This window comes from Balaenoptera borealis, assembly GCF_965194805.1.
Source record: "Balaenoptera borealis genome assembly, chromosome: 19".
In the NCBI taxonomy this organism is placed as follows: domain Eukaryota; kingdom Metazoa; phylum Chordata; class Mammalia; order Artiodactyla; family Balaenopteridae; genus Balaenoptera; species Balaenoptera borealis.
Genome location: NC_138878.1, coordinates 19,149,638 through 19,174,957, shown reverse-complemented (window position 1 = coordinate 19,174,957; position 25,320 = coordinate 19,149,638). Strand labels below are relative to the sequence as shown.

The 25,320-nt window shown below is 41.2% G+C and overlaps 1 protein-coding gene across 1 annotated transcript in view; it reads right to left on the bottom strand.

Moving 5' to 3' along the window:
- LOC309617191 (uncharacterized protein) overlaps positions 1 to 25,320 on the bottom strand; it is a 661,226-nt gene that overhangs the window by 586,784 nt on the left and 49,122 nt on the right. The window contains exon 2 of the mRNA XM_082369112.1: positions 20,002 to 20,054. The gene's annotated coding sequence lies outside the window, so the exon portion shown is untranslated. The remainder of the gene's footprint in view (positions 1 to 20,001; positions 20,055 to 25,320) is intronic.

The following is a 25,320-nucleotide window of genomic DNA, read 5'->3' as shown; positions in this document are numbered from 1 at the left end:
TGGAAACACAAAAGACCCCGAATAGCCAAAGCAATCTTGAGAAAGAGAAACAGAGTTGGAAGAATCAGGCTCCACGACTTCAGACTATACTACAAAACTACAGTAATCAAGACAGTATGGTACTGGCACAAAAACAGAAATATAGATCAATGGAACAATAGAAACCCCAGAGTTAAACCCATGCACCTATGGTCACCTAATCTATGACAAAGGAGGCAAGAATATACAGTGGAGAAAAGACAGTCTCTTCAATAAGCAGTGCTGGGAAAACTGGAGAGCTACATGTAAAAGAATGAAATTAGAACACTCCCTAATACCACACACAAAAATAAACTCAAAATGGATTAAAGACCTAAATGTAAGGCCAGACACTATAAAACTCTTAGAGGAAAACATGGGAAGAACACTCTTTGACATAAACCACAGCAAGATCTTTTTTGACCCACCTCCTAGAGTAATGAAAATAAAAACAAAAATAAAAATGGGACCTAATTAAACTCAATAGCTTTTGCACAGCAAAGAAAACCATAAACGAGACGAAAAGACAACCCTCAGAATGGGAGATAATATCTGCAGATGAAGCAACTGATGAGGGATTAATCTCCAAAATATACAAACAGCTCATGCAGCTCAATATCACGAAAACAAACAACCCAATCAAAAAATGGGTGGAAGACCTAAACAGACATTTATCCAAAGAAGACATACAGATGGCCAAGAGGCACATGAAAAGCTGCTCAACATCACTAATTATTAGAGAAATGCAGATCAAAACTACAATGAGGTATCACCTCACACCAATCAGAATGGCCATCATCAAAAAATCTATAAACAATAAATGCTGGAGAGGGTGTGGAGAAAAGGGAACCCTCATACACTGTTGGTGGGAATGCAAATTGATACAGCCCCTATGGAGAAAAGTATGGAGGTTCCTTAAAAAACGAAAAACAGAACTACCATATGACCCAGCAGTCCCACTCCTGGGCATATACCCTGAGAAAACCATAATTCAAAAAGACACATGCACCCCAATGTTCATTGCAGCACTATTTACAATAGCCGGGACACGGAACCAACCTAAATGTCCATCGACAGATGAATGGATAAAGATGTGGTACATATGTACAGTGGAATATTACTCAGCCATAAAAAGGAATGAAATTGGGTCATTTGTAGAGATGTGGATGGACCTAGAGTCTGTCATACAGAGTGAAATAAGTCAGAAAGAGAAAAACAAATACTGTATATTAACAGATATATGTGGAATCTAGAAAAATGGTACAGATGAACCTATTTGCAGGGCAGGAATAGAGACGCAGGTGAAGAGAACGGACATGTGGACACGGGGGTGGGGGGAAGGGGCAGTGGGATGAATTGGTACGTTGCAATTGACGTATATACACTGCCATGTGTAAAACAGATTGCCAGTGGAACCTGCTGTATAGCAAAGGGAGCTCAGCTCAGTGCTCTGTGATGACCTAGATGGATGGGATGTGGGGTGGTGGGAGGGAGGTCCAAGAAGGAGGGGATATATGTATACATACAGCTGATTCACTTCATTGTACCGCAGAAACTAACACAACATTGTAAAGCAACTATTCCCCAATAAAAAGAAAATAGCAGAAACTTTAAGGTGTTAGTAAGGGGGTATATGAGAACTCTCTGTACTTTCCACTCAATTTTTCTTTAAATCTAAAACTGTTCCCCCACAAAGGTCTATTAATTTGTTTAAATAAACAAAGCCTCAGTGGCCTGTTGGATAAATAGAGGGCCAAAAGAAGAGGAGAGAGAGATTTGGGTCTAAAAAAACAAACAAACAAAAACCCAAAAAAACTAAAGAAATAGTAATACCAAAGATTGTCCAAAATTGATGAAAAATATCAAGCCACAGGTTCAAGATGCTCAACAAAATCCAAGCAGGATAATCTTAATGAAAACCAAATCTAAGCACATCATAATAAAATAACTGAAAACCAAAGAGAAAGAGAAAATCTTTAAAGGAGCCAAAAGCGGGGGGGGGGGGGGGGGGGGGGGGGGGACACATTACAGAGAAGGAAATGATATGACATCATTGACTCCTCATCAGCAATAATGCAAACCTGAAAATAATGGAACATCTTTAAAGTGGAAAAAAAACTGTTAACTGTAATTCCAAATTCAGTGAAAATATCTTTTAAAATGAAAATACAAATAAACATTTTTAAATAAACAAAAACTTTAAAAGTTTATCACCAGTAGACTTGAATGCCAAAATTAATTTTTTTTTCTTTAGGAAGTTATTCAGGCTGAAGGAAAATTTCTCTAAAATTCAATTGACTGCTTACAAAACCGACAATGTATTTCAGGGAATATAGCATATATAAAAGTAAAATATATGAAAACAGTAGCATAAAGAATAGGATGGGCATATGGACGTACGCTACTGCAAGGCTCTTAAATCATTCAATATGTGATTATTTTGTAAGTGATATAATATTAACAAATAAGTATAGGTAAAAATCCAATACAAAAGATAAAATGTAATATCAAAAAAAAATGCTCAATTAATCCAAAAGAAGGCAGGAAAGAAGAAAAAAGAAGACAAACAGAAAACAACTGAAAGATGGTAAGTTTAAACACAACCATACAAATAATCATGTTAAACGTAAAGGCAGAGATTTTCAGGTTGGTTTTTTTTAGGCAAAATCTAATTATAAATCTCTGTTTACAAGAGATTCACTTTAAATATGAAGAAAAAGATAAATGACAAATAAAAAGATGAAAAAATATATACCATGCAACAGTACAAATTTACCGATATCAGAAATGAAATAGAAGACATCACTATCTACACTGCAACAGTAAAAAGGAAACATTCTAAACAATTTATGCCACTAAATAATTTAATGAAATTGACAAATTTCTTGTAAAACATAAATTACAAAACTGACACAAGAAGAAATACAAAATATAACTAGCCCTGTACCTACTAAAGAAATTAAATTTATTATCAAAAACCTTCCCACAAAGAAAACTCCAGATGCATAATGCTTCACTGCTGAATCATATAAAAACACTTAAGAAAAAATAATGCCAATTCTACATAAACTCTTCCAGAAAACAGGGGAAGAAAATACTGACAAACTCATTTATAAGACCAACACGGCTGTGGTACTAAAACCATACCAAAGGGAAATTACAAGAAAAGAAAAACCACAAACCAACATCCCTCATGAACACAGATACAAAAATCCTTAATAAAATGTTAGCAAATTGAAATATATAGATATATAAAATAATACATCATGACGAAATAGGTTTATCACAAGATTACAAGATTGGCTTAATATTCAAATATTGATCTATATAATTTGGCATATTAACAGACTAAGGAGAAACTGCCTATGAGTAGCTCAAAAGATGCAGAAAAGGTATTTGACAATATCCAACACTTATTCATGATAAAAATGTTCAGCAAACTTGGAATAAAAATGAACCTTCCTCAATCTGATAAGGGTTTCCCATAACAACCTTGCAGCTAATGTCACCCTTCATGGTGAAACACAGAATACTTTCTCCCTAAGGTAGAGAACAAGGCAAGGACGCCTACTCTCACCACTTCAGCATTTACTGGAAGTCCTAATCAGTGCATCAAAGCAGGTAAAAGAAAAAAAAAGGTGTACAGATTGGAAAAGAAGGAATAAAATTGTTTATTTGCAGGTAACATAGTCACGTATGTAGAACATCCTAAGGAAGCTGAGAAAAAAAAAGAACAGAACTAAAAAGTGAGCTTAGCAAAGCTGCAGGATACAGCCTCAACATCAACATACAATAATTAATTGTATTTCCATACTAGCAAGAAACAATTGGAAACTGTAATTTTAGCAGTACTATTTATAAGAGCATCAAAAAACATGAAATAGGGATAAATTTAACAAAATATATGTAAGAACTGTAACCAAAACTTTGATGAGAGCCAGAACAAAGCAATTTTGCAAAAGAAGAAAAAATTGAAGGACTTACACCACTTGGTTTCAAAACTTACTATAAAGCTACATTAATCAAGAAAATGTGGTATTCATATAAGGTTAACCATATAGCTGGAACCAGGAAGTCTGCATTTAAGGACATGAAAAAGTGCTCAACATTATGAGTCGTTAGGAAAATGTAAATGAAAACTGTAAGGAGATACTGCTATACACCCAATAGATTGACTAATACAAAACTAACAATATCAAACTGCCAGGTAAGGACGTGGGGCAATCTGACCTCTCACACTTTGCTGACAGGAGTGCAAAATTACAAGAAGTTTGGAAAACTTTGTCAGTTTCTTATAAAGTTAAGCCTATGCCTATATGCCTACCCTTCAGCCCAGCAATTCAATTTCCAGGTATTTATCCAAGAGAAATGAAAACGTATGCCCACAGGAAAAAAAATACTTATACAAGAACATTCATAACAGCTTATTCATAACAGCCAACCCAAATGTCCATCAACAGGAGAATGGATAAACTGTGGTTTATCCATATAGTGGAATACTACCTAGCAACAAAAAGGAACGAACTACTGATTTATGCAGCAAAGTGGATGAATATCAGAAACACTGTGTTGAGCAAAAGAAGCCACGCGAAGAAGTACACACGGTATGATTCCATTTACATAAAGTTCTAGAACAGGAAAAGCTAACCTATGGTGAAAGAAATCGAACCAGTGGTTGCTTCTGGTAGAGGGGGTAGCAGGGAATGATGGGGGGTCCGGGGGGGCACACAAAGCAGCTCCCTGGGGTGGTGGAGGTGTCCTATATCTGGACAGGGGTGTGGGTTACAGGGCTGGAAGCATTTGTCAAACCTGATTGAGCTGTACAGTTAAGATATCGCTATGCATGCCCGTACCGAACTAAGCATTCACTATGTAAATTATACTTCCATTTTTAAAAGTTTTTTGTAAAGCTTCAAAAGTACAGGTTCAACACCTCCTATGAAACAACACAGAAAATTAAGAGCGCACCCTTGGACTTCCCTGCTGGCGCAGTGGTTAAGAATTCGCCTGCCAATGCAGGGGACACGGGTTCGAGCCCTAGTCCAGGAAGATCCCACATGCTGTGGAGCAACTAAGCCCGTGTGCCATAACTACTGAGCCTGTGCTCTAGAGCCCACGAGCCACAACTACTGAAGCCTGTGTGCCTAGAGCCTGTGCTCCACAGCAAGAGAAGCCACTGCAATGAGAAGCCTGTGCACCACAACGAAGAGTAGCCCCCACTCGCCACAACTAGAGAAAGCCCGTGCGCAGCAACGAAGACCCAACGCAGCCAAAAATAAACATAATTAATTAATTTTTAAAATAATTAATTTTTTTAAAAAACCTTCACACACACAAAAAAGAGTGCACCCCAACTTCATTCTTCCCCTTGCATGGGCCACCTCCCATGTAATGAATGTTAACAGCAAGTGTGTCCTTCCACACCCCTCTCCATGCTTCTAAGACTCAAACAGTCAAATGCACATGTATGTAGGAAGGTGTGTGACACTAGCTTGTTTTTTTAAATAATTGTTTCCTCTGTAGGTGTTTCTGCTACTTGTTTCTATCACCTAACCATACTCCAGGTCATAGCTACACAACATCCCATTCTATGGACAATGGGATTTAGCCACTGCAGTAGCTTTATCCATCTACTCACAAGTCTCCAATCCCTCCACCCCAATGATGGGCTGTCAGGCTCGCCCCAGTTTTTGTTATTACAAACAATGCTACAAAAACTTCCTTCATCATATACTTAATCTCCCTGGTGCTTTTGTTTCTATAGAAGAATTTCCCAAAGTGGGAATAGTGAATAAAAAAGATAAGTGTGTTATTTGTTTTAATGGATATTGCCGATTACTTTTCACAAAAAGGTTGTAGAAATCTCATTTAGTGTTCAGTCTGATATATTTTAAGTTTCTGCAGACTGGCTTCAGAAATGAAAATAAATTATGAACAAAGCATAATAATCATTTTAGGCAATTCATTACGCCTTGAAGGGGAAAATTCAACAACATATCTAAGCTCACAAATAACCAAGTTATTCTAGTTAAATATCTCCTGAGAGGTGGAATAGCATGATGGTTGAGAACTGAAACAACCCTGGCCAAGGTATTGCCCAAGCCTGACTTACATCGTCTCTGTGACCTTGAATAAGTTAGTTGATCTGTTTGCACCTGAGCATCCTCATAAACAAAAATGTAAATAATAATAGTACTTATATCATTGAAGATTTAATAAAGGTAATGTGAAGAACCCGGCACATGGAGAGTGGAGAGTCTGATACATGAAAAGAGCTCTGTGATGTTAGTTATTATTGGGCAAGTTGCTTATCTTCTCTGGATCTCCATTTCCTTATCTGTAAAATGGGGACAGTAATACCATTGTCTCATAGGGCACATAAAGTGATCAGAACAATGCTGGTCTCATCTTAAGCTTTCAATAAAATTAGCTAATGTCATTGTTAAAATGCAATGCTCACATAGAGGAACCAGGCTTGTCACCTGCGGGATCTAAATGTGGGGTGGATGGTACTCACAACCTCCCAAAACTCATAAGAAAGCTAAGTTCCTGCCAGGCTGACGATGATATTAAATTCTTGGAAGGCACGCAACTACACTGATTGTGCCCAAGGGCCCAGACTCTGGACTAAAAGAGGGGTCTAAAAGAAATGTAGATTTCTGGAAAACAGAGTCCCTGCCCTGCACAATGCAGCCAAGAGTCACCTGCTGGGCCATGTCCATCAAGGGTGGCCAATCAGTAGATGGCACCTGCATTATCAGTTTGGAGGTTTTCAACTCTGTTTATTAACTCAACTGCGGATTTTAGCTAATTTTTTTAAAAGCTCTAGGTAAAGTCAATGATCGTATTGGGGAAAAACAGGCATAAACAAGCCCATGTTATCTCTTTACCAGGATCGAACAAACAAATCAACTTGGCATTGGTTTTACTAAAGACTCCTAGTGATGCTTTTAGCTGGAAGTTAAATGTCCCTTCATTTGGGGACAGAAATATCAGCCCAGGCAGTTAACTAAACTGATGGCTGTTGACACTAGCCTTTTGCCTAATGATGAGAGGTACAGAGGCCACTGTACCTGGATTCAGGGAAACAGCTGCAGAAAAATCTGCGGCTGCGGAGGGCTGGACACTCGCGTTTGTCCGTGTGCCCTGAGGTGACCAGATCCCGGGAAGCTCCTCACACAGACCCTGAGCACACAGCATTGATTCCCACAGGTGGATGGATCATCCCCACCATTGGAACACCCATACCTGTTCCCAGAGAGCTTTGGTCCCACTATCAAGGGACCAAGGAAATCCAATTTATGGTCACAGGCTGCGTGTGGAATCTGAACAAAGGATGACGGCTACTCTTGGAAGCTATTGGATCCTCTGTGCATGAGCCTCATGAATACGCCCATGTTCACGCTTCTAGTGTGCAAATCTCCCCTGATGGCCAGGAGAGAGCCAGGTCCACTGATGGAGAGCCACATACTTGACTCAGAGGTGGATTTCTGCCTGCGCCTGGGGCCCCCTCACTGGACAATCCCCCTCCTCTCAGCAGCCCCTCCTTTCCATGTAATGGAAGGGCCAGGAGGGCGACAAGTAGCCTCCACCTCAAGAGACCTCCTGGCCACAGGGAACAGAGTTACATTTTGATTGTAGGACTCAAAACATGATATGATCTTGTTTTGTATTTGAAGCCCATAAAATCCAGTGTTATAATGTGTGTTTGATAGGGGGAGGGGCCCTAGAAAAACATATCAATTATCCAGGTCCTTGACTGCACTATGAAGAAACTATGATAAAATAAAGTCCACCAGGTAGCATGAATAACTAAAATGAAATAAAACAGTAAAAAAAAAAAAAAAAAGAAGTAAAGTAAAATAAAATACACTCCATGTGTTTCACATGACATCAAAACTGGATCATGGCCCCAAATTATCTGATTAAAGGCTCATGAAACACCAGCAAATTGCTTATTGATTAGAGACTGAATGATTAAGAGTCTTTTAACCATTATCCCCATCTCCTCCCTCCCACCCTTGTCTACTTGTCCTCCACACCCACTCTCAGAGTGACCTTTTGAAGGTCACTTTAGGCTGAGCATTTGCCAGGGACCCTGTTTCATATGTCACATGTATTATCATGTGAGGACAACAGCTCCCCAAGGAAAGTATTAGTGTTAGCGTCTCCCCATGTTATGGGTGATGACACCAAGGCGCTGGGAGGTTAAGTAACTTAATCAAGGTCCACAGCTAGTTAGTAGTGGAGCTGGGATGCCAACTCATGCAGCCCGGGTCTACAGCTCGCTCTTAAGCACTAGGCTAAGTAATTAAAAGGGCAAGAATGCATTTTCTCTCGTGGGACTAAATACAATTACTTTCGTTTTCTACCTTTTAGAAAGGCAACCCATAAATGTGTTTATTTTTCCTGCTGTGTCCCTGACACAGGACACATTGCTCTGGGCAATCAAAAAAGAGAGAAGGGAGCACCGGAAGACCTCCGCTGGGTGCTCAACAGTCCCCCCCCCAGCTCACCACACCACCACCCAACCTTAACGTGCTTTCAAGGTGAAGAGGTATCACTGCCCATCGTGTAAACACACTACTACATTTAAAATAGGTAACTAATAAGGACCTACTGTATAGCACAGGGAACTCTACTCAATACTCTATAATGGCCTATACGGGAAAAGCATCTTAAAAAGGAGTGGATAAGTGTGTATGTATAACCGATTCACTTTGCTGTACACCTGCAACTAACACAACATTGTAAATCAACTATACTCCAATAAAAAATTTTTAAAAAAGAAAGTCTCAAGATCAAAAAGTTAAATAGAGTTACCACATGGTCCAGCAATTGCACTCCTCTGCATATACCCAAGGGAAATGAAAACATGTCCTTGAAAACAATTGCACATGAATATTCACAGCAGCATTACTCATAGCAGCCAAAATATGGAAACAACCCAAATGCCCACCAACTTATGAATGGATGAACAAAATGTGGTATATCCATACAATGAAGTATTATACAGCCATATAAAAAAGTGAAGTAGAGACACATGCTACAACATGGATGAACCTTGGCAACATTATGCTAAGTGGAAGAAGTCGGACACAAAGGGCCACATATCGTATGATTCCATTTACAGGAAATGTTCAGAATAAACAAATCCATAGAGACAAAAAGTAGAATCGTGGCTGCTAGGGACTGGGGAGGACGAAAGAATGGGGAGTGACTGCCAGCGGGTACCCAGCTTCTTTTGGAGGTGATGGAAATGTTCTGGAATTAGATAGTGGTGATAATTGTACAACTTCGTCAATTATATTCTTCAAAGGGATGAATTTCATGGTATATGAACTATATCTCAATAAAAAATATTTTTTAAAATTAGCAACTGCATTAAAAACATCTGCCCTGAAATTGTAAGAGATTCTATGGGTAAGAAACCTGATAGAATGCTTTCCCAAATTTGACAGAATTCCTATAAATATATATACTATTACCAATAAAGAGTAGTGAAACTGGGAAAAAACTGTTTTAAAGCAACAATAATAAATATATTTCCATCAGTCATGCTAGAGGAAAGACTGAATTATCCCTCTATCTATAGAAAACTAATATAAATTTGTGGCCATGTGAAGACAATGATAGTATGTAGCCAAAGATTATAGGAGAAAAATATTAGAGATATGACAAGAAAATAATAAAATTATCTTTTCTAAGTTTCTACCATGTTCACTGTATTTGTCAGTTTTTTTTTTTAAATGAGTGATTTGTTATATCTCCTCTTGTTCTAAACTAAAAATTTCCTTTCAAAACAATAAAAAAGGGGTGGGGAGGTGGGGGAGAAAGTCTTTCTGGGCTGGAAGTGGCATCAAATTCGTATGAACATGGCCTCTTCTTTTCTATCTCTTCCTTCCACGCAGCCAGAGTGGCAAGACCTGCAGCAGGGACACGGTTTTCTGTCCCTTTTGCCTCTTCTCTGTTCTCCCTCAGGGGTCCAGGCTCAGGGGTCACCCCAGACCATCAAGCCAGCTTTGACAGCCTAGGACAGCTCTGCTCCAGAAATGGGGCCTTAGTCCCGTTCAGACGCTCTCAAAACTTGTCTGCCAGGGTCTCTGAGTACAGTTTTTCCCTCAACAAGGTGACCCTGCTGAGGATGGGTCTGTTCTTTTTTTTTTTTTAAATAAATTTGTTTATTTATTTATTTGTTTTTGGCTGCGTTGGGTCTCCATTGTTGCGCGCGGGCTTTCTCTAGTTGCGGAGAGCGGGGGCTACTCTTCGTTGCGGTGCGCGGGCTTCTCATTGCAGTGGCTTCTCCTTTTGCGGAGCACGGGTTCTAGATGCATGGGCTCAGTAGTTGTGGCACATGAGCTCAGTAGTTGTGGCTCACGGGCTCTAGAGTGCAGGCTCAGTAGTTGTGGCGCACGGGCTTAGTTGCTCTGCGGCGTGTGAGCTCTTCCCAGATCAGGGCTTCAACCCGTGGGCCCTGCATTGGCAGGCAGATTCTTAACCACTGCGCCACCAGGGAAGCCCCTGGGTCTGTTCTTAAGGCACATGGATGGAGTGAGCTACTCTGATGTCTCTTGAGTCCACTTAGATATTCAAAAGGGAGTTCTTCACAGTGTCTAGCCTGGTACACCAGAAATCCACCATAGTTCTTGGGGTTAAATCTCCCTTAAACAATGTAACAAACTTTCCTTCTCCCCCTCCCCATTCGCTACCTTCCTTTTCCGTTTCCCCTTCCTCTTCCTCCTCCTCTCCTTCTCCTTCTCCTTCTTCTCATTATCCTGGGAATAGTTTTCCCTCCTGGACATCATAGAAGGGAGAATGGATAGACATGAGAATTCAGGAATTCCTGGGTCCCCTGGCTGTGATAAAATCTCAGGCTTGCACAACTTCGCACTTCCTGAAAAAGGAAAAGTGTGATCCAAATATGGAGACGGGACCAGACTAGATGGGTCCCTGGCAGGATAAGGCTGTCCCTCAGTGTAGCAGAGAGCTAAGTGTAGAGAAGAGAAAATGTGATTGTAAAAGTGGAAAGCAGAGGGTGAGGGCCTGCCGGGCAGACTCTGGAAGGCCTTGAATACCAGTAATTCTCTCCTCACGTGACTTAGGGTTTCATATTCTAACAACACCCTTTACCGACCCACACAACCTCAACCAGAAATGCTAAAACCAAGAAGAGAAACTCACTGCAATTCTACTACCTGCCCACCCCTCTCCACGTCCAGTCCCGGAGACTCTAACGCAGAAAATTGTGAAGAGATGGATGTCGAAGGATAACTATCATTGGTCCCATTAATTCTCCAGGTCACTTTGCAGACTTCCTCGGTTCTGAGATGGATGGTTGGTACTATGTTCATAATAATGACCATCAACCCTTAGCGTTTGTTTAACATTTTACAATGCATGTGAACTTATTTGATCTGCACAGCTCCGTGAAGTAAGTATGACAGCAGCATCCTAACAATGGTACAGGTAAGAAAACTGAAACCCAGGCAGGGGAAGTGATGGCCTGGCTGAAGATTGCCAAGTTCGCAAGTACTGTTTTATCTAATAAGTTATCTCAGTCTCCCTAACATGAATAAAAATCTCTCAAGTTTAAGGAGTCAGATTAATCTATCCTGAGGCTTTCTTTGGATGCCTTTTATACATGGAGGGTGGGGTTGCCTGCAAATACAGTTCAGCCTTGGGGAAGAGACCACCCACCCACCCCCCTTGCCCTTCAGACAAAGGCACACATAGGTTTTGTGCAAAGTGGATCTTTATGACCCCAAAATCGACAGAGCTCTCTCCTTTAAGAACCATGGATTTTATAAAAACCTGTTGCTGGTCAGCTCTCTTTCCAGACAATAGGCTCCTCTCCAGCCTCAATCACCACTCATCTTAGATAAAAGAGAGCAAGAACACACACAGAAGACCGCACGGGGTGTCTGTCTGAAAACTGCCACCAGCTTAGCAGCGTCAGAGAGCAACACGTTCCAAACATCCTAGCTGCCGGGGCAGGTGGTCCAGCTCGGAGCCCCTTGTTCTTTCTCCAGCCCTTCATGAGTAGGGACTTCCCACTGGGCCCTCTGTTCCTCCGGTGCTGCCACACCCAAGCACCCATGGAGCTGGGAGGTCCAGCTGAGACCCATCAGGTCGAATCAGAGAAGGTCAAATCCAGCCGGGAGGGCAAGGCAGGGAGGAGACAGGAGGCCACAGAGATGCGAGCCGTCCAGACCCAGAGCAGGAAGTGGGAGCAGGTGAGCAAGCTTGGAACCTCTGACAGAAGCAGGACAAAGGGGTACTGCCCCCAAATGTGGTCCTCAAAAGTATTTCCCACACAGTCTACCAAGTCCATCTTCTTCGGAGTTAATACATTCTATTTATGAAATGCATCAGGGAAGGTTACGAACTCTCAGTTGCTCACGCCATAGTAGATCGATCAATCTCTCTCTCTCTTTCTCATCTATCTGTCCATCCATCCATCCATCCATCCATCATCTATCTATCTCATTCATGTTGGCTATGAGCAGACCTGTATCCACATTAAAAGATAACACAAACTTGTAGGTAAATTCCATCCCTACCTGAAGCAGGGTCAGAGATGCTGAAATTATCTTACACCTTCATCCATTCATCCATCTATCCATCCATCCATCTCTCTCTGCCTCTTTCCACCCATTTATCCACTCATTTGTGCATCAATTGTTAATAATCCCAACTATATGCCTGGGCCTCTGAATTAGATCCGTCCTCTTTCCCAAGAACCTCACAGTCTAGAGGGGGAGACAGATATGTGAACAATCTCATGTGACCAGCACCTCAGCGGGGATACAGAGCAGCACGGAAGGCTTCGGAGAGGGGGTTACAGGTGAGCAGGGCCCTGAAAGACAAGTAGGAGTTGAACAGGAGGTCAAGGTAATCAAAAGACACTCCAGGTAGAGGGAATGGTAGGTGAAAAGTCAGAGTCTGGGAATATCAGGGCCAAATCCAGAGTTAGCCTTAGGAGGAATTCTCTTTTTATTGCTGGTTTGAGACAATAACTGAAATAAAGTTTCCCATATTCTCCAGCCATGGGTCCTGTTTGGGTCTGACTTCGTTAATGTGAAAATGGTAATACACAGAGAAAGAAAAGGCATAGGGAACAGCATCACCGGAGTGGGAATAAGTCAAGTTCTGGGAATAGCAAGTAAGCAAGCCAAGATGCCTTTAGTTAATTCAAACAATCCTCCTATCCTGTACAGAAGGTGGAAACTGATGCCAAGCCAGTGGCTTGTCATGGGAGAGACCATAGGGGCAGCCTTTCACAAACAACATGTTACATTGCTGACACACTGTCTTTTTCTGGGGTTCATTTAGTAGAAAGGGATACCATCTTAGCCCACATGCGCTGCTATAACAAAATACCATAGCAGTGGTGGCTTGTAAACCACAGAAATCACTTCTCACAGTTTTGGAGGCTGGGAGGTCCAAGATGAAGGTGCCGGCAGATTCAGTGTCTGGCGAGGGCCCACCTCCTAGTTCATAGAGGGCCATCTTTTCGCTGTGTCCTCACTTGGCAGAAGGGGCAAGGGAGCTCTCTGGGTCTCTATTATAAGGGCACCAATCCCATTCATGAGGGCTCTTAATCACCAAAGGCCCCACCTCCAAAGACCATTCGACTGGGGACTAGGTTTCAACAAATGAATTAGCGGGGAGAGACACAAACATTCAGTCTATAGCAGGTACCGTCCCCCAAATCCAGACCACAAACATATTTCCCACAACCACTCCATCAAACAGAACTTCTTTGAAGTTAACAAACTCTATTTGAAATGGTAAAACCCCAAGGAGTAGTATGAACTATCATTTGTTCACACTTTTGTGTAAGGTTTTTTAATCAGTGTAGGCATCCCTTTTAGATTAACCATCATGGGGACTTCCCTGCTGGTCCAGTGGTAAAGAATCCACCTTACAATGCAGGGGACGCGGGTTCAATCCCTCATCAGGGAACTAAGATCCCACGTGCTGTGGGGCAACTAAGCCCACGCACCGCGACTACTGAGCTTGTGCGCCTCAACTAGAGAGCCTGCGTGCCGCAAACTACAGAGCCCACGCGCTCTGGAGCCCGCGTGCCACAACTAGAGAAGAGAAAACCCGCATGCCGCAACGAAAGATCCTGCCTGCCTCAACGAGGATCCCGCGGGCCGCAACTAAGACCCGACGCAGCCAAAAATAAATTAAATAAATAAGTAAATAATAAATAGATTAACCAACATGAAGGACTGTGAGCTTCCATGGGAGAGAGGGGAGAGAGATTTATAAGAGATCCTCAGCATAGCAGGCAGCGTTCAGAGTGGAGTTTAGGAGAAGCCTGAAGTCAGCAAAAAAAACACCCAGGCCCTTGAGTCAGACACCAGGGAGACGGGAGGCTGCAAACGGCCAGCTGTGTCCATTCCCCATCCTCTAAGGTGTCAGTTATGGGAGTTAGACTTTGGTGTCACTGAACATCTTCTCCCACAGTCTGTGATCATCAAGCCAGTAAATGCCTGCAGCTGAAGAAAACAGCTGCTGGATTGGATCATATTAATCATAACGCATCACAGTTTTGTAGCACTTCCTCGGGTTGGCCAGGGCTAAGCACCTCACATACATATTCCCAACGAATCTCCCCAGCACCCCAGGAGAGTGGTGCTATAATCCTCCTTTTACAGACATGAAAACTGAGACTCGAGAAGGTTGCATTCCCTGGATCACACAGCATGGGAGTAGCAGAGCAGACATTTGGTCCAGGTCTGCTTTTCTGTGAAGCATCTACTTTTACTCCCCACTGAGATGTTTTACTTGTCATGGTGCCTGGACAGAGTAGGCATGCATGCAGGCGGGCATTGTCGGGATGTAATAAGTATTTGAATGAATTGGCAGTGGCTCTGAGAAAATGATTGCCTCCCTCATATCTGTGGCAAAAATATTATACCTCTGTCTTTTTGGAGAAGTTTGAGAAGTTAAACGATCCTCACGGAAAGCTCTTTGTATTAGTTTCCCAGGGCTGCTGTAACAAAGTACCAAAACCTGGGTAGCTTAAAACAACAGAAATGTATTGTCTCATAGTTCTGGAGGCTGGAACTCCAAAATCACAGTGTTGCAGGGCCAGGCTCTCTCTGACAACTTTAGGGGAAAATCCTTCCTTGTTCCTTCTAGCTGCTGGTGTTGACCAGAAGTCCTTGGCATCCCTTGCCAAATCCTTGGCATCCCTTGATATAGTCCTTGAAGATATATCACTCCAGTTATATGGCCATCTTTTCCCTGTGGGTCTTCACACCGTCTTCCCTCTGTGTGTGTTTGGCTCTGTGTCCAAATTTCCCCTTCTTATAGGGACATCAGTCATATCGGATTAGAACCCACCCTAACAACCTGATCTTAACTTGATTACCTCTGTAAAGACCCTATTTCCAAATAAGATCAGATTCTGAAGTACTCGGAGTTAGGACTTCAACATATCTTGGGGGGGAGGGCGCGGGGTGGGGGGAGACATCATTCAACCCATCATGTTGTACCTCAACTGTTAATCCTCAGAGTTAAACTTTGATTCATTTACTGCCTTCCCCTGGTTCCCACCTCTTCCCGATCTGAGAATAATTACATCCTCATGTCCCCACAGTGCTGGAGACGGTCTGGATCTATGGTTGAGACACCCCTATCCCCAACCATGACCCTCACCCCATCCAAGTGCCATCCCTATTGCACTGCCCACCGGATTTCTAAGAAGTGCAGAGAGGCTTGTCTTTCCCAGGAACTGGCCAATTTCCCTTTCATTCCCACTTGCTAATGACATCTGTCAGCTCAGCACTAACAGCCTGGTGCCTTTCTGTCAAAATCAGCTCTTTGTCTGCTGCTTCCGGTTGGGTGTTTACAGGCAGCTGGGGACAGTCAGCTGTTTTCCACAATGCTATTGTGTGCTTAAGAAGAAAAACTTAAGTCTTTTTAATTAACCACCACCCTTCAACATGGAAGCCAAGATCATAGCCACTTTACCTCGCTTTACCCCACAGATGTATCCCTGAGGTAACAGAAGGCGAGACAGGGACTTCATAACAATACAGTTCATAACAATAGAGTTTGTACTGCTTCTAAGCACTTTCCCATCCACAATGTCTTGTAGATAAGCGGGGGGAGGGGGAGCAGGAAACCCCATTGGGGTAGATGGGGAAACTGAGGTCAGTGTCCATGGTTAAATAACTGGTAAGTGGTCTCTTGGGCCAGGTTTCTTTCTATTTTGTCACATCTCTCCTGTCCACAAGGCTGAGAGAGAACTCAGTATTTAAACAAACGCCAAGTAAGGAGGACAGCTAACTTCCAAGATGGCCCATGTTCTTCTAGCCACACTAGCTTTCATTTGGAGGAATGCACCAAGTTCCACTGTGCCCCGGGGCCTTTGCACCTGGCGTTCCTGCTGCCTGGAATGCACCTCCCTCCAGTAGTCTCCCTTCAAGTACCAGCTCATGCGTCATAGCCTCAGGGAAGCACTTCTCTCTTTTTTTAACTTTACTCAGGACTAATTGACAGATACAATTGCATATATTTAAAGTGTACAATGTGATGATTTGTTATACATATACATTATAGGATGATTAACAAGATCAAGATTATTAACATAAACATCACCTCCCTCAGTTAACATACTTAATTTTGTGTGTGTGTGTGTGTGGCTAATAACTACCCTCAGCAACTTTCAAGTACACGATCCTGTATTATTAACTACAGTCACCATGCTGTACATGAGCTCCTGAGAACTTACTCTTCTTATAATTAAAAATTTGTACCTTTGACCTGTGGATGAATAAAGAAAATGTGCTATAAATATATATACATGGGCTTCCCTGGTGGCGCAGTGGTTGAGAATCTGCCTGCCAATGCAGGGGACACGGGTTCGAGCCCTGGTCTGGGAAGATCCCACATGCCGCGGAGCAACTAGGCCCGTGAGCCACAATTACTGAGCCTGCGCGTCTGGAGCCTGTGCTCCGCAACAAGAGAGGCCGCGATAGTGAGAGGCCCGCGCACCGCGATGAAGAGTGGCCCCCGCTTGCCACAACTAGAGAAAGCCCTCGCACAGAAACGAAGACCCAACACAGCCATAAATTAATTAATAAATAAATTAATTAATTTTAAAAATATATATATACACACACATGCATGATGGAATATTATTCAGCCAATAAAAAGAAGGAAATCCTGCCATTGGCACCAACATGGATATATCTAAAGGGCATTATGCTAAGTGAAATAAGCCATCAGACAGAGAAAGACAAATACTGTATGATATCATTTATATGGGAATCTAAACACACACACACACACACACAAATTATTTCACAGAAATAGAGAATTGAGTAGTGGTTGCCAGGGCCTGGGGGAGGAGGAAATGGGGTGATGTAAGTCAAAGACTATACATTTCCAGTTATCAGAGAAGCATTTATTGACGCTTCAGGCTGGGTCACCTCTCTCATCACATACTCTCATAGAACTCTCCACCTCCCCCAAATGTTTGTCACAAGCAGAACTGGTTGATTTATCACCTGATTATATATTTAGCAGCATCTTCTCTGGTAGACAAAGGACAGGAACCAAGGATATCTTGTTCATTCCTAATCCCCAATCCCCCTTGGTCATTCAGATTTTTCAAACAAAAACCACCATCAAAAATGTATTTACAGGGCTCCCCTAGTGGCGCAGTGGTTAAGAATCCACCTGCCAATGCAGGGGACACAGGTTCGAGCCCTGGTCCAGGAAGATCCCACATGCCGTGGAGCAACTAAGCCCATGCGCCACAACTACTCAACCTGTGCTCTAGAGCCCATGAGCCACAACTACTGAGCCCGCGTGCTACAACTACTGAAGCCCGCGTGCCTAGAGCCCGTGCTCTGCAACAAGCGAAGCCACTGCGATGAGAAGCCCCCGCTCGCCGCAACTAGAGAAAGCCTGTGTGCAGCAACGAAGACCCAATGCAGCCAAAAATAAATAAATAAAATAAATAAATTTATTTTTAAAAAATGTATTGACAGACATTTACTCTGCCACAGGTTATACTTGATATTGCAAGAATCTGCCCAATCCCCCGGTCCCCCACTCCTATACCTGCCTCAGTAAAGATCTATCAAATGAGTGAATGAAGGTTATCAACCCTATGAATTGTCACCAGCCAGCAAAGTTACCCCTTTCTCTGTACCACTCCTCTACTCCCAAGCACTTTGTTGATAACTAGAATATAACTAAGGTGACAGTACACAAATTTGACAACTTTTTGAGACCCTCACGTATGTGGTCTACACATTAAACAAAATGCTTGAAATTGGGACCAGCAGAAAAGTCTGTGTCACAAAAGGGCTGTAATCTATCACGTATGACATTGGGTTGTAATTAGTGTTTTATCTGTCTCTTCCTCCAGATCATGAACTCCTTGAGGACAGTGACCATGTACTACTCCTCTGTCTCCAGGACACAGCACAGGCAACAAATGTTTGTGGAATGAATGAATCAATCAATCAATGAATAAGTAAGCACACTGAGTAGTTAAAGAAGAAAATACTTTGCAACGTCAGCAAACATTGCCCAATAAATTGGCTTGATAAGATTGGGTTTCTTTTTATTTATTTTATTTTTATTCTTTTTTTTGAATTTTTTTTATACAGCAGGTTCTTATTAGTTATCTATTTTATACATATTAGTATATATGTGTCAATCCCAATCTCCCAATTCATCCCATAACCACCGCTTCCCCCCGCCACTTTCCCCCTTGGTGTCCATACATTTGTTCTCCACGTCTGTGTCTCTATTTCTGCCCTGCAAACCGGTTCATCTGTACCATTTTTCTAGATTCCACATATGTGTGTTAATATACAATATTTGTTTTTCTCTTTCTGACTTCACTCTGGATGACAGTCTCTAGGTCCATTAACAAATGGACCTACAAATGACCCAACTGTCTCCACAAATGATCCAATTTCGTTCCTTTTTATGACTGAGTAATATTCCATTGTATATATGTACCACTTCTTCTTTATCCATTCATCTATCGATGGACATTTAGGTTGCTTCCATGACCTGGCTATTGTAAATAGTGCTGCAATGAACATTGGGGTGCATGTGTCTTTTTGAATTATGGTTTTCTCTGGGTATATGCCCAGTATGGGTTTCTTTTTAATATCAGAATTTTCTTTCATAAGAAACCATTTGAGGGACTTCCCCGGCAGTCCAGTGGTTAAGACTTTGCCTTCCAATGTTGGGGTGCAGGTTCAATCCCTGGTCCGGGAGCTAAGATCTCATATGCCTTGCAGCCAAAAAACCAAAACATAAAACAGAAGCAATATTGTAACAAATTCAATAAAGACTTTAAAAATGGTCCACATCGGGGCTTCCCTGGTGGCGCAGTGGTTGAGAGTCTGCCTGCCAATGCAGGGGACACAGGTTCGAGCCCTGGTCTGGGTGGATCCCACATGCCGCGGAGCGACTAGGCCCGTGGGCCACAATTGCTGAGTCTGCGCGTCTGGAGCCTGTGCTCCGCAACGGGAGGGGCCGCGATGGTGAGAGGCCCGCGCACCGCGATGAAGAGTGGCCCCCACTTGCCGCAACTAGAGAAAGCCCTCGCACAGAAACGAAGACCCAACACAGCCAAAAATAAATAAATAAATATTTTTAAAAAATGGTCCACATCAAAAAAAAAAAGCTTAAAAAGAAACCACTTGAATCTGTGTTAGAATGAAGAATTTTCTACTCTATTTTCCATGAAGACTTTTTCATAGCCTTACAAATTTGGGAGCCCCATGTGCTATTTTCCATTCTGATCAGTCACAAACCGTATCAGCACTTTAAACCCAAAACTCACACTATAGGTAGAAATATGCACCCTCTGACGACAGATCCATTATTCCTGGCCAAAACTGTTCATGATATTTAGGAATAAACCTGGGAGGTAACCAAAAATAGAGCAACATGAGGTCTTAGAAAGAGGAGAAATTTTGAAGTCAGACTTACCTGGCTCTTTTGGGGGACCAATGCTCCTCATACTTAATTCAGCATCGAATCACCTGGTGGGGGGAGGAGGGAATGTCTTGTTAATATTCAGATTGATTCTTTAGTTCTAAGGTGGGGCCTGATAAAAAAAGTGAACAGATAAGCAAGCCAAAAAACTCATAAACAGGCAATCAAACTTAATTCAAAGCTTTCTATTTCATGTGCATGGTATTCTCAAGCCTGAGACTTTGCTTTGTGTTTTACATCACATAAACAATCAGAGCTGACATTTCTAATGCGAGGAAGGAAGAGCAAAGCTGGGACTTGACTGTGAATGAGGTTTGGGGAAAACATTAGGCTCCCTGGCTGGGCGTTTAAGACCATTCATGATGTGACCTGCACTTGATTCTCTGGCCGCCCCTCTCACCACAGCCGCCTCACACCATGCTCAGTTCGTGCCACACTACTTCCTGGTCCTAAACAATCTGTTCTCTCTGCACCGCCCACCCCCCCCCAAAAAAGGGCCTTTGCACATGCCACTCCCATCACTGATTTTTTTTCCTCACCCGCCCAGGATATAAACACTCGCCCATCTTTCAAGACTTAACTCAAGCACCACTTCACCTATTAAGTCTTCCCTGATTCCCCTACATGAGATGACCTCTCCCTGCTCTGGCCTGCCCCACCATACCCGCTACAGATTGCCATAGCTTATATTTGTTTATAATCCATTTGTATGTCTCTTTCTTGCCCCTAGACTGAGCTCTCTGAAGTAGGCACTGTGTCCTGTGTCTGCAGAGGCCACACCTCTATCTTAGCAGGTCTTAGTCTTTGTGGAATGAATAAATGAATGACTGAAGAATGAATGAATCTTTGCAGCAACACTACCTCAATGCCTATCACCGCCCTGATCACACTTAAGTTGCAATTTTTTGCTTGTATGTCTATTTCCCTGTGAGACTGTGAGCTCCTTGAAGACGGTCCCAGACCCTGCCAATACTAATCTTCATCACCTGTCAATGCTCAAGAAATATTTGCTTAATGAATATAAGTTGCTTTGGATCGAAGTCAGATAAGGCTCCTTCCGAACAGAAAAGATAAATGCACGATGATAAAGATTTTAAAGGGCTGTCAAGTTCATGTGTTGATTTATGGAGCAAATTAATACGACAGCATCAACACTTCCAGCCCTCCCCAATCAGTTTCAGCAATTATGTGTACCCAGGGCAGGGCGCAGCTGTTTGTGAGACGCGACACAAGAGATGTCTCCCCTGGTTTGCTGAAAGGTCTTCAACATACTTTTAGTTGACAAACAACCATGTGTTACTCATCAGACATCCCATTAAACCAAATTGTACAACTTGTTAGACAGTTATACATTGTGAAGGCTCTGTACATGACTTCAGGCCTGCTGGGTACTGAGCCTACCCGAAAGCCAGGGAAGGGGTGTGTGTGTGTGTGTGTGTAAATACAGACCCCAATGTCTTCACTTACCACCTAAGGTTTTGTCCCGCCCATGTCAGTGCAATTTTGTACCAATTTCCACAGGGAATTAGCAACACGAGGTATAATAAGCTGGCATATTCCCTACCCCAGAACTCCTGAAAGTATCTAATATTATAGGAAATATCTAAACTCTCTTGCCATAAAGTATACTTAAAAGTTTTATCAAGAAAGACTACATAGTACATATTAAATGTTGACTTGTGTGATGCAAATAGATACTATTCTGGGCCACCAGTAATGCCATGGATACCTCATCTCTGAGCACAGGATGGGAGGCTTGGGAAAGGGAGGAGTAGCATTTTGTTATAAATCTCACAGGTGCCTGGAGATTCTGGAAGGTCACTGAGTGAGCTGACGTGCTGACTTAGTGGTATCCAAGGCTCAAGCAAGGGAAAAACCCACCCTGGAATGAGGCTCACCTTGTAACAGAGCCAGCCCTCAAATGTGGGAGAAGAGAAGAAAATCACATGTGATGCTCCCAGGAGAGGTGTTTCCCCAGCCCACCTTTCCCATCCCTCAAGGTCTCCACAAGAATGGACTCTGCCTCCTGCTTTCGGGGGGGGTAAATATTTTTCAATGTGATAACTTAACTTTATATAAGCAGAAATCAGTTGTAAAACATACTGAAAAATATATATATACTGGAAAGCAGAACCACATTCAAAATACCACAGCAATTATATTGCATCTAAAAATACATTTAATGAGAAAAACACAAGCACTTTCTATGAAAATGTACTGAAAGGCATTTTTCAAAAGACCTAGAGTGAGAGATGATATTCTTGGATGTGAAGATACACACTGTATATTTCTTTACTCTTGCCCAAATTAATTTATTAATATAATGCAATTTCACTCAAAATCCTAATAGTTATTTTAATTTAACAAATTGATCATTAAGGTCATTTGGAAAGCAAATGTCCAAGAATAGTGAAGACATATGTGAAAGAATAATACTGCAGGGAACTTGAGAGCAAGTTCCAAATGTTGAAATGTATATTAATCTAAAATAATTCAAAGTTTGGTACAGATTTGGTCAGGGTATAGAAATACCTGAAATGGCCCCTAGAGGGATAAATAAGACCGAGAGGCTAAGGGGAACCAGGACGCCAAAAAGGGGACCCAAGAAGCCAGAGGGATGAGCTGGAATGGGAGCCTAGGATTTATAGAGCAGATTGCTGATATAACAAGGTCTGTCTGTTGTCTTGGCCCATTTACATACGTGAACAGAAAAAAACTTTACAAACTCTTGTCCCTCATCATTAAGAAAAAAAAAAAAAAAAAAAGACTATGGTACCAGCAAAGATACAGGCTTAGATCAGTGTAACATAATGAAGTATAAAGAACACCTATTACATACGATAATTTAGTGAGTAGAAAGTGGCTTTTCAAATCAAGGGGGAATAGATAGACTATTTTCTGAAGGTTGTTGGAAAGTTGCCTATCTGTTGGGCAGACTGATGATAGATAGATAGATAGATGATTCATAGATAGGATACATACATGCATACATTCCTATTTCACTCCACACATAATAAAGTTTCAGTGGATTAAAAATCTAAATGTAAAATAAAGAACTGTAAAACTACTAGAAGAAATATGAGAGAATTATTATGACTTGGAGGTAAAGTAGACCATTTTTTTAAATGTTACAGAAAATCCAGGAGTCATTAAAAGGGGAATGGGTTTGACGAGTCTGGCTACATAAAAATTTTAAGTCTCTTATATTAAAATAAGTGCCTGATTAAGAGAAAATAGTTACAAAATGTACAACTGAAAAAGTATAAACACCCTTAATATGTCGAAAGTGCCTACAAATAAACAATAAAAGCATTTGACTTTAAATGAGTCAAATTTTAAGTAGGCAATTCACAAAAGAAGAAATACAAATGGCCTATAAACTTGAAAAAAGATTCTCTTTATGATCAAATAAATATATATCAAAGCAATATATTCCCCATTGGACTGAAAATAGGTTAATGAGATTGTGGGAAGACAGTACTCTCAGCCATTCATAGTAGAAATGCAAATTGATACAACCTCCTTGGAAGGCAATTATATAATACACTTCAAAGATCATAGTCCTTGACGCTGCATTCTATTCCTAGGAATTTCTCATTCAAAAATATTCTTTCATATACTCGGAAACACATTGCCACATGATTTGTAATAGTAAAATTTTGGGAGGAAATATATATATATTTGAATAAATTGTGGTAAAACCATATAACTGAATATTCTTCAGCCATCTAAAGGATCTAAAGGATAAGTTATATCTCATCCTATCTAGCAAAAGTGATATGAACAGATGTGCATAACATGAATAGATACTGACTGGCACTTCTGATTTGAATTCAAGACTACGGGGTTTGCACACAACCACTTTTATATTACATCTGTGTCTTCTTTCTTCCACACAAACAATAATGATTCTAAAGACTCGGGAGAAGATAGAATCTGAATATCTCATAATTATTTCTTTGTTTTATTGCACATTACATACATAATAATTTCAGAGTAATAATATTAATACTACCATCACCAATATGATTACTGAAAGTTAAAAAGAAATTTTTTTCGGTGCGGCCACTATGGAAAACAGTATGGAGGCTCCTCAAAAAAATTAAAAATAGGGTTGCCATATGATCCAGCAATCCCACTCCTGGGTATATACCCAGACCAGACTATAATTCGAAAAGATACATGTACCCCTATGTTCACAGCAGCACTATTTACAACAGCCAAGACATGGAAACAACCTAAATGTCCATCAACAGATGAATGGATAAAGAAGATTAAATGGTACATGTATCCAGTGGAATATTAGCCATCAAAAAGAATGAAATAATGCCATTTGCAGCAACATGGATAGACCTAGAGATTGTCATACTAAGTGAAGTCAGAAAGAGAAAGACAAATATCATATGATATCACTTACATGTGGAATCTAAAATACAATACAAATCAACATACCTATGAAACAGAAACAGACTCACAGATATAGAGAACAGACCTGTGGTTGCCAAGGGGGAGGGGGGATAAGGGAGGGAAGGAATGGGAGTTTGGGATTAGCAGAGGCAAACTATTATACATAAGATGGATAAACAACAAGGTCTTACTGTATAGGACAGGGAACTATATTCAATATTCTGTGACACACCATAATGGAAAAAAGAATATGAAAAAGAATATATATATATATACATATATATACACACACACACAACTGAGTCATTTTGCTGTACATAAGAAATTAACACAACATTGTAAATCAACTATACATCAATAAAATTTTTTTAAAAAAGAATTTTTTTTCAATTTTATCTTCTTATTCTCCTCGCACTTTTATAGCTGCAATCTATTTACACTGTCAGAGAATTTAGCCACTACAGACTATTCTCTCTCCCATTAATTGTTTATTTTTTGTTAGTTCTGCAAGTAATTCTATACTTAAAGCTTACCACAATTCCTTATATTAATGTCTTCTTAGTTAATTGGGCAGTTTGAAGCTCATTTGCTAGTAGAGTCCTCAAAAGCATTAAATTTCCTGCATTCCTGCATACAGATAACAGTTTGTTCCCTTTTTTACTTGAACATCAGGGTTGGTGGACACAAGCTCCTTGGCTCACACACTTTCCTCAAGTACGTTAAATGTTACTAACCATTTTCTCCTGGGAAATTAAGTATCACTTTCCAAAATTGATGATGAGCTAATTTCATTTCCTTTAAAGTCACTAGGTCTTTGGGCCTAGATACCCACAGGATTTTTCTTTTCTTTAGGGTCCAGTAATTATATTAGAATATGTCTTGGAGTTGACAGTTCTGTGTCAATAT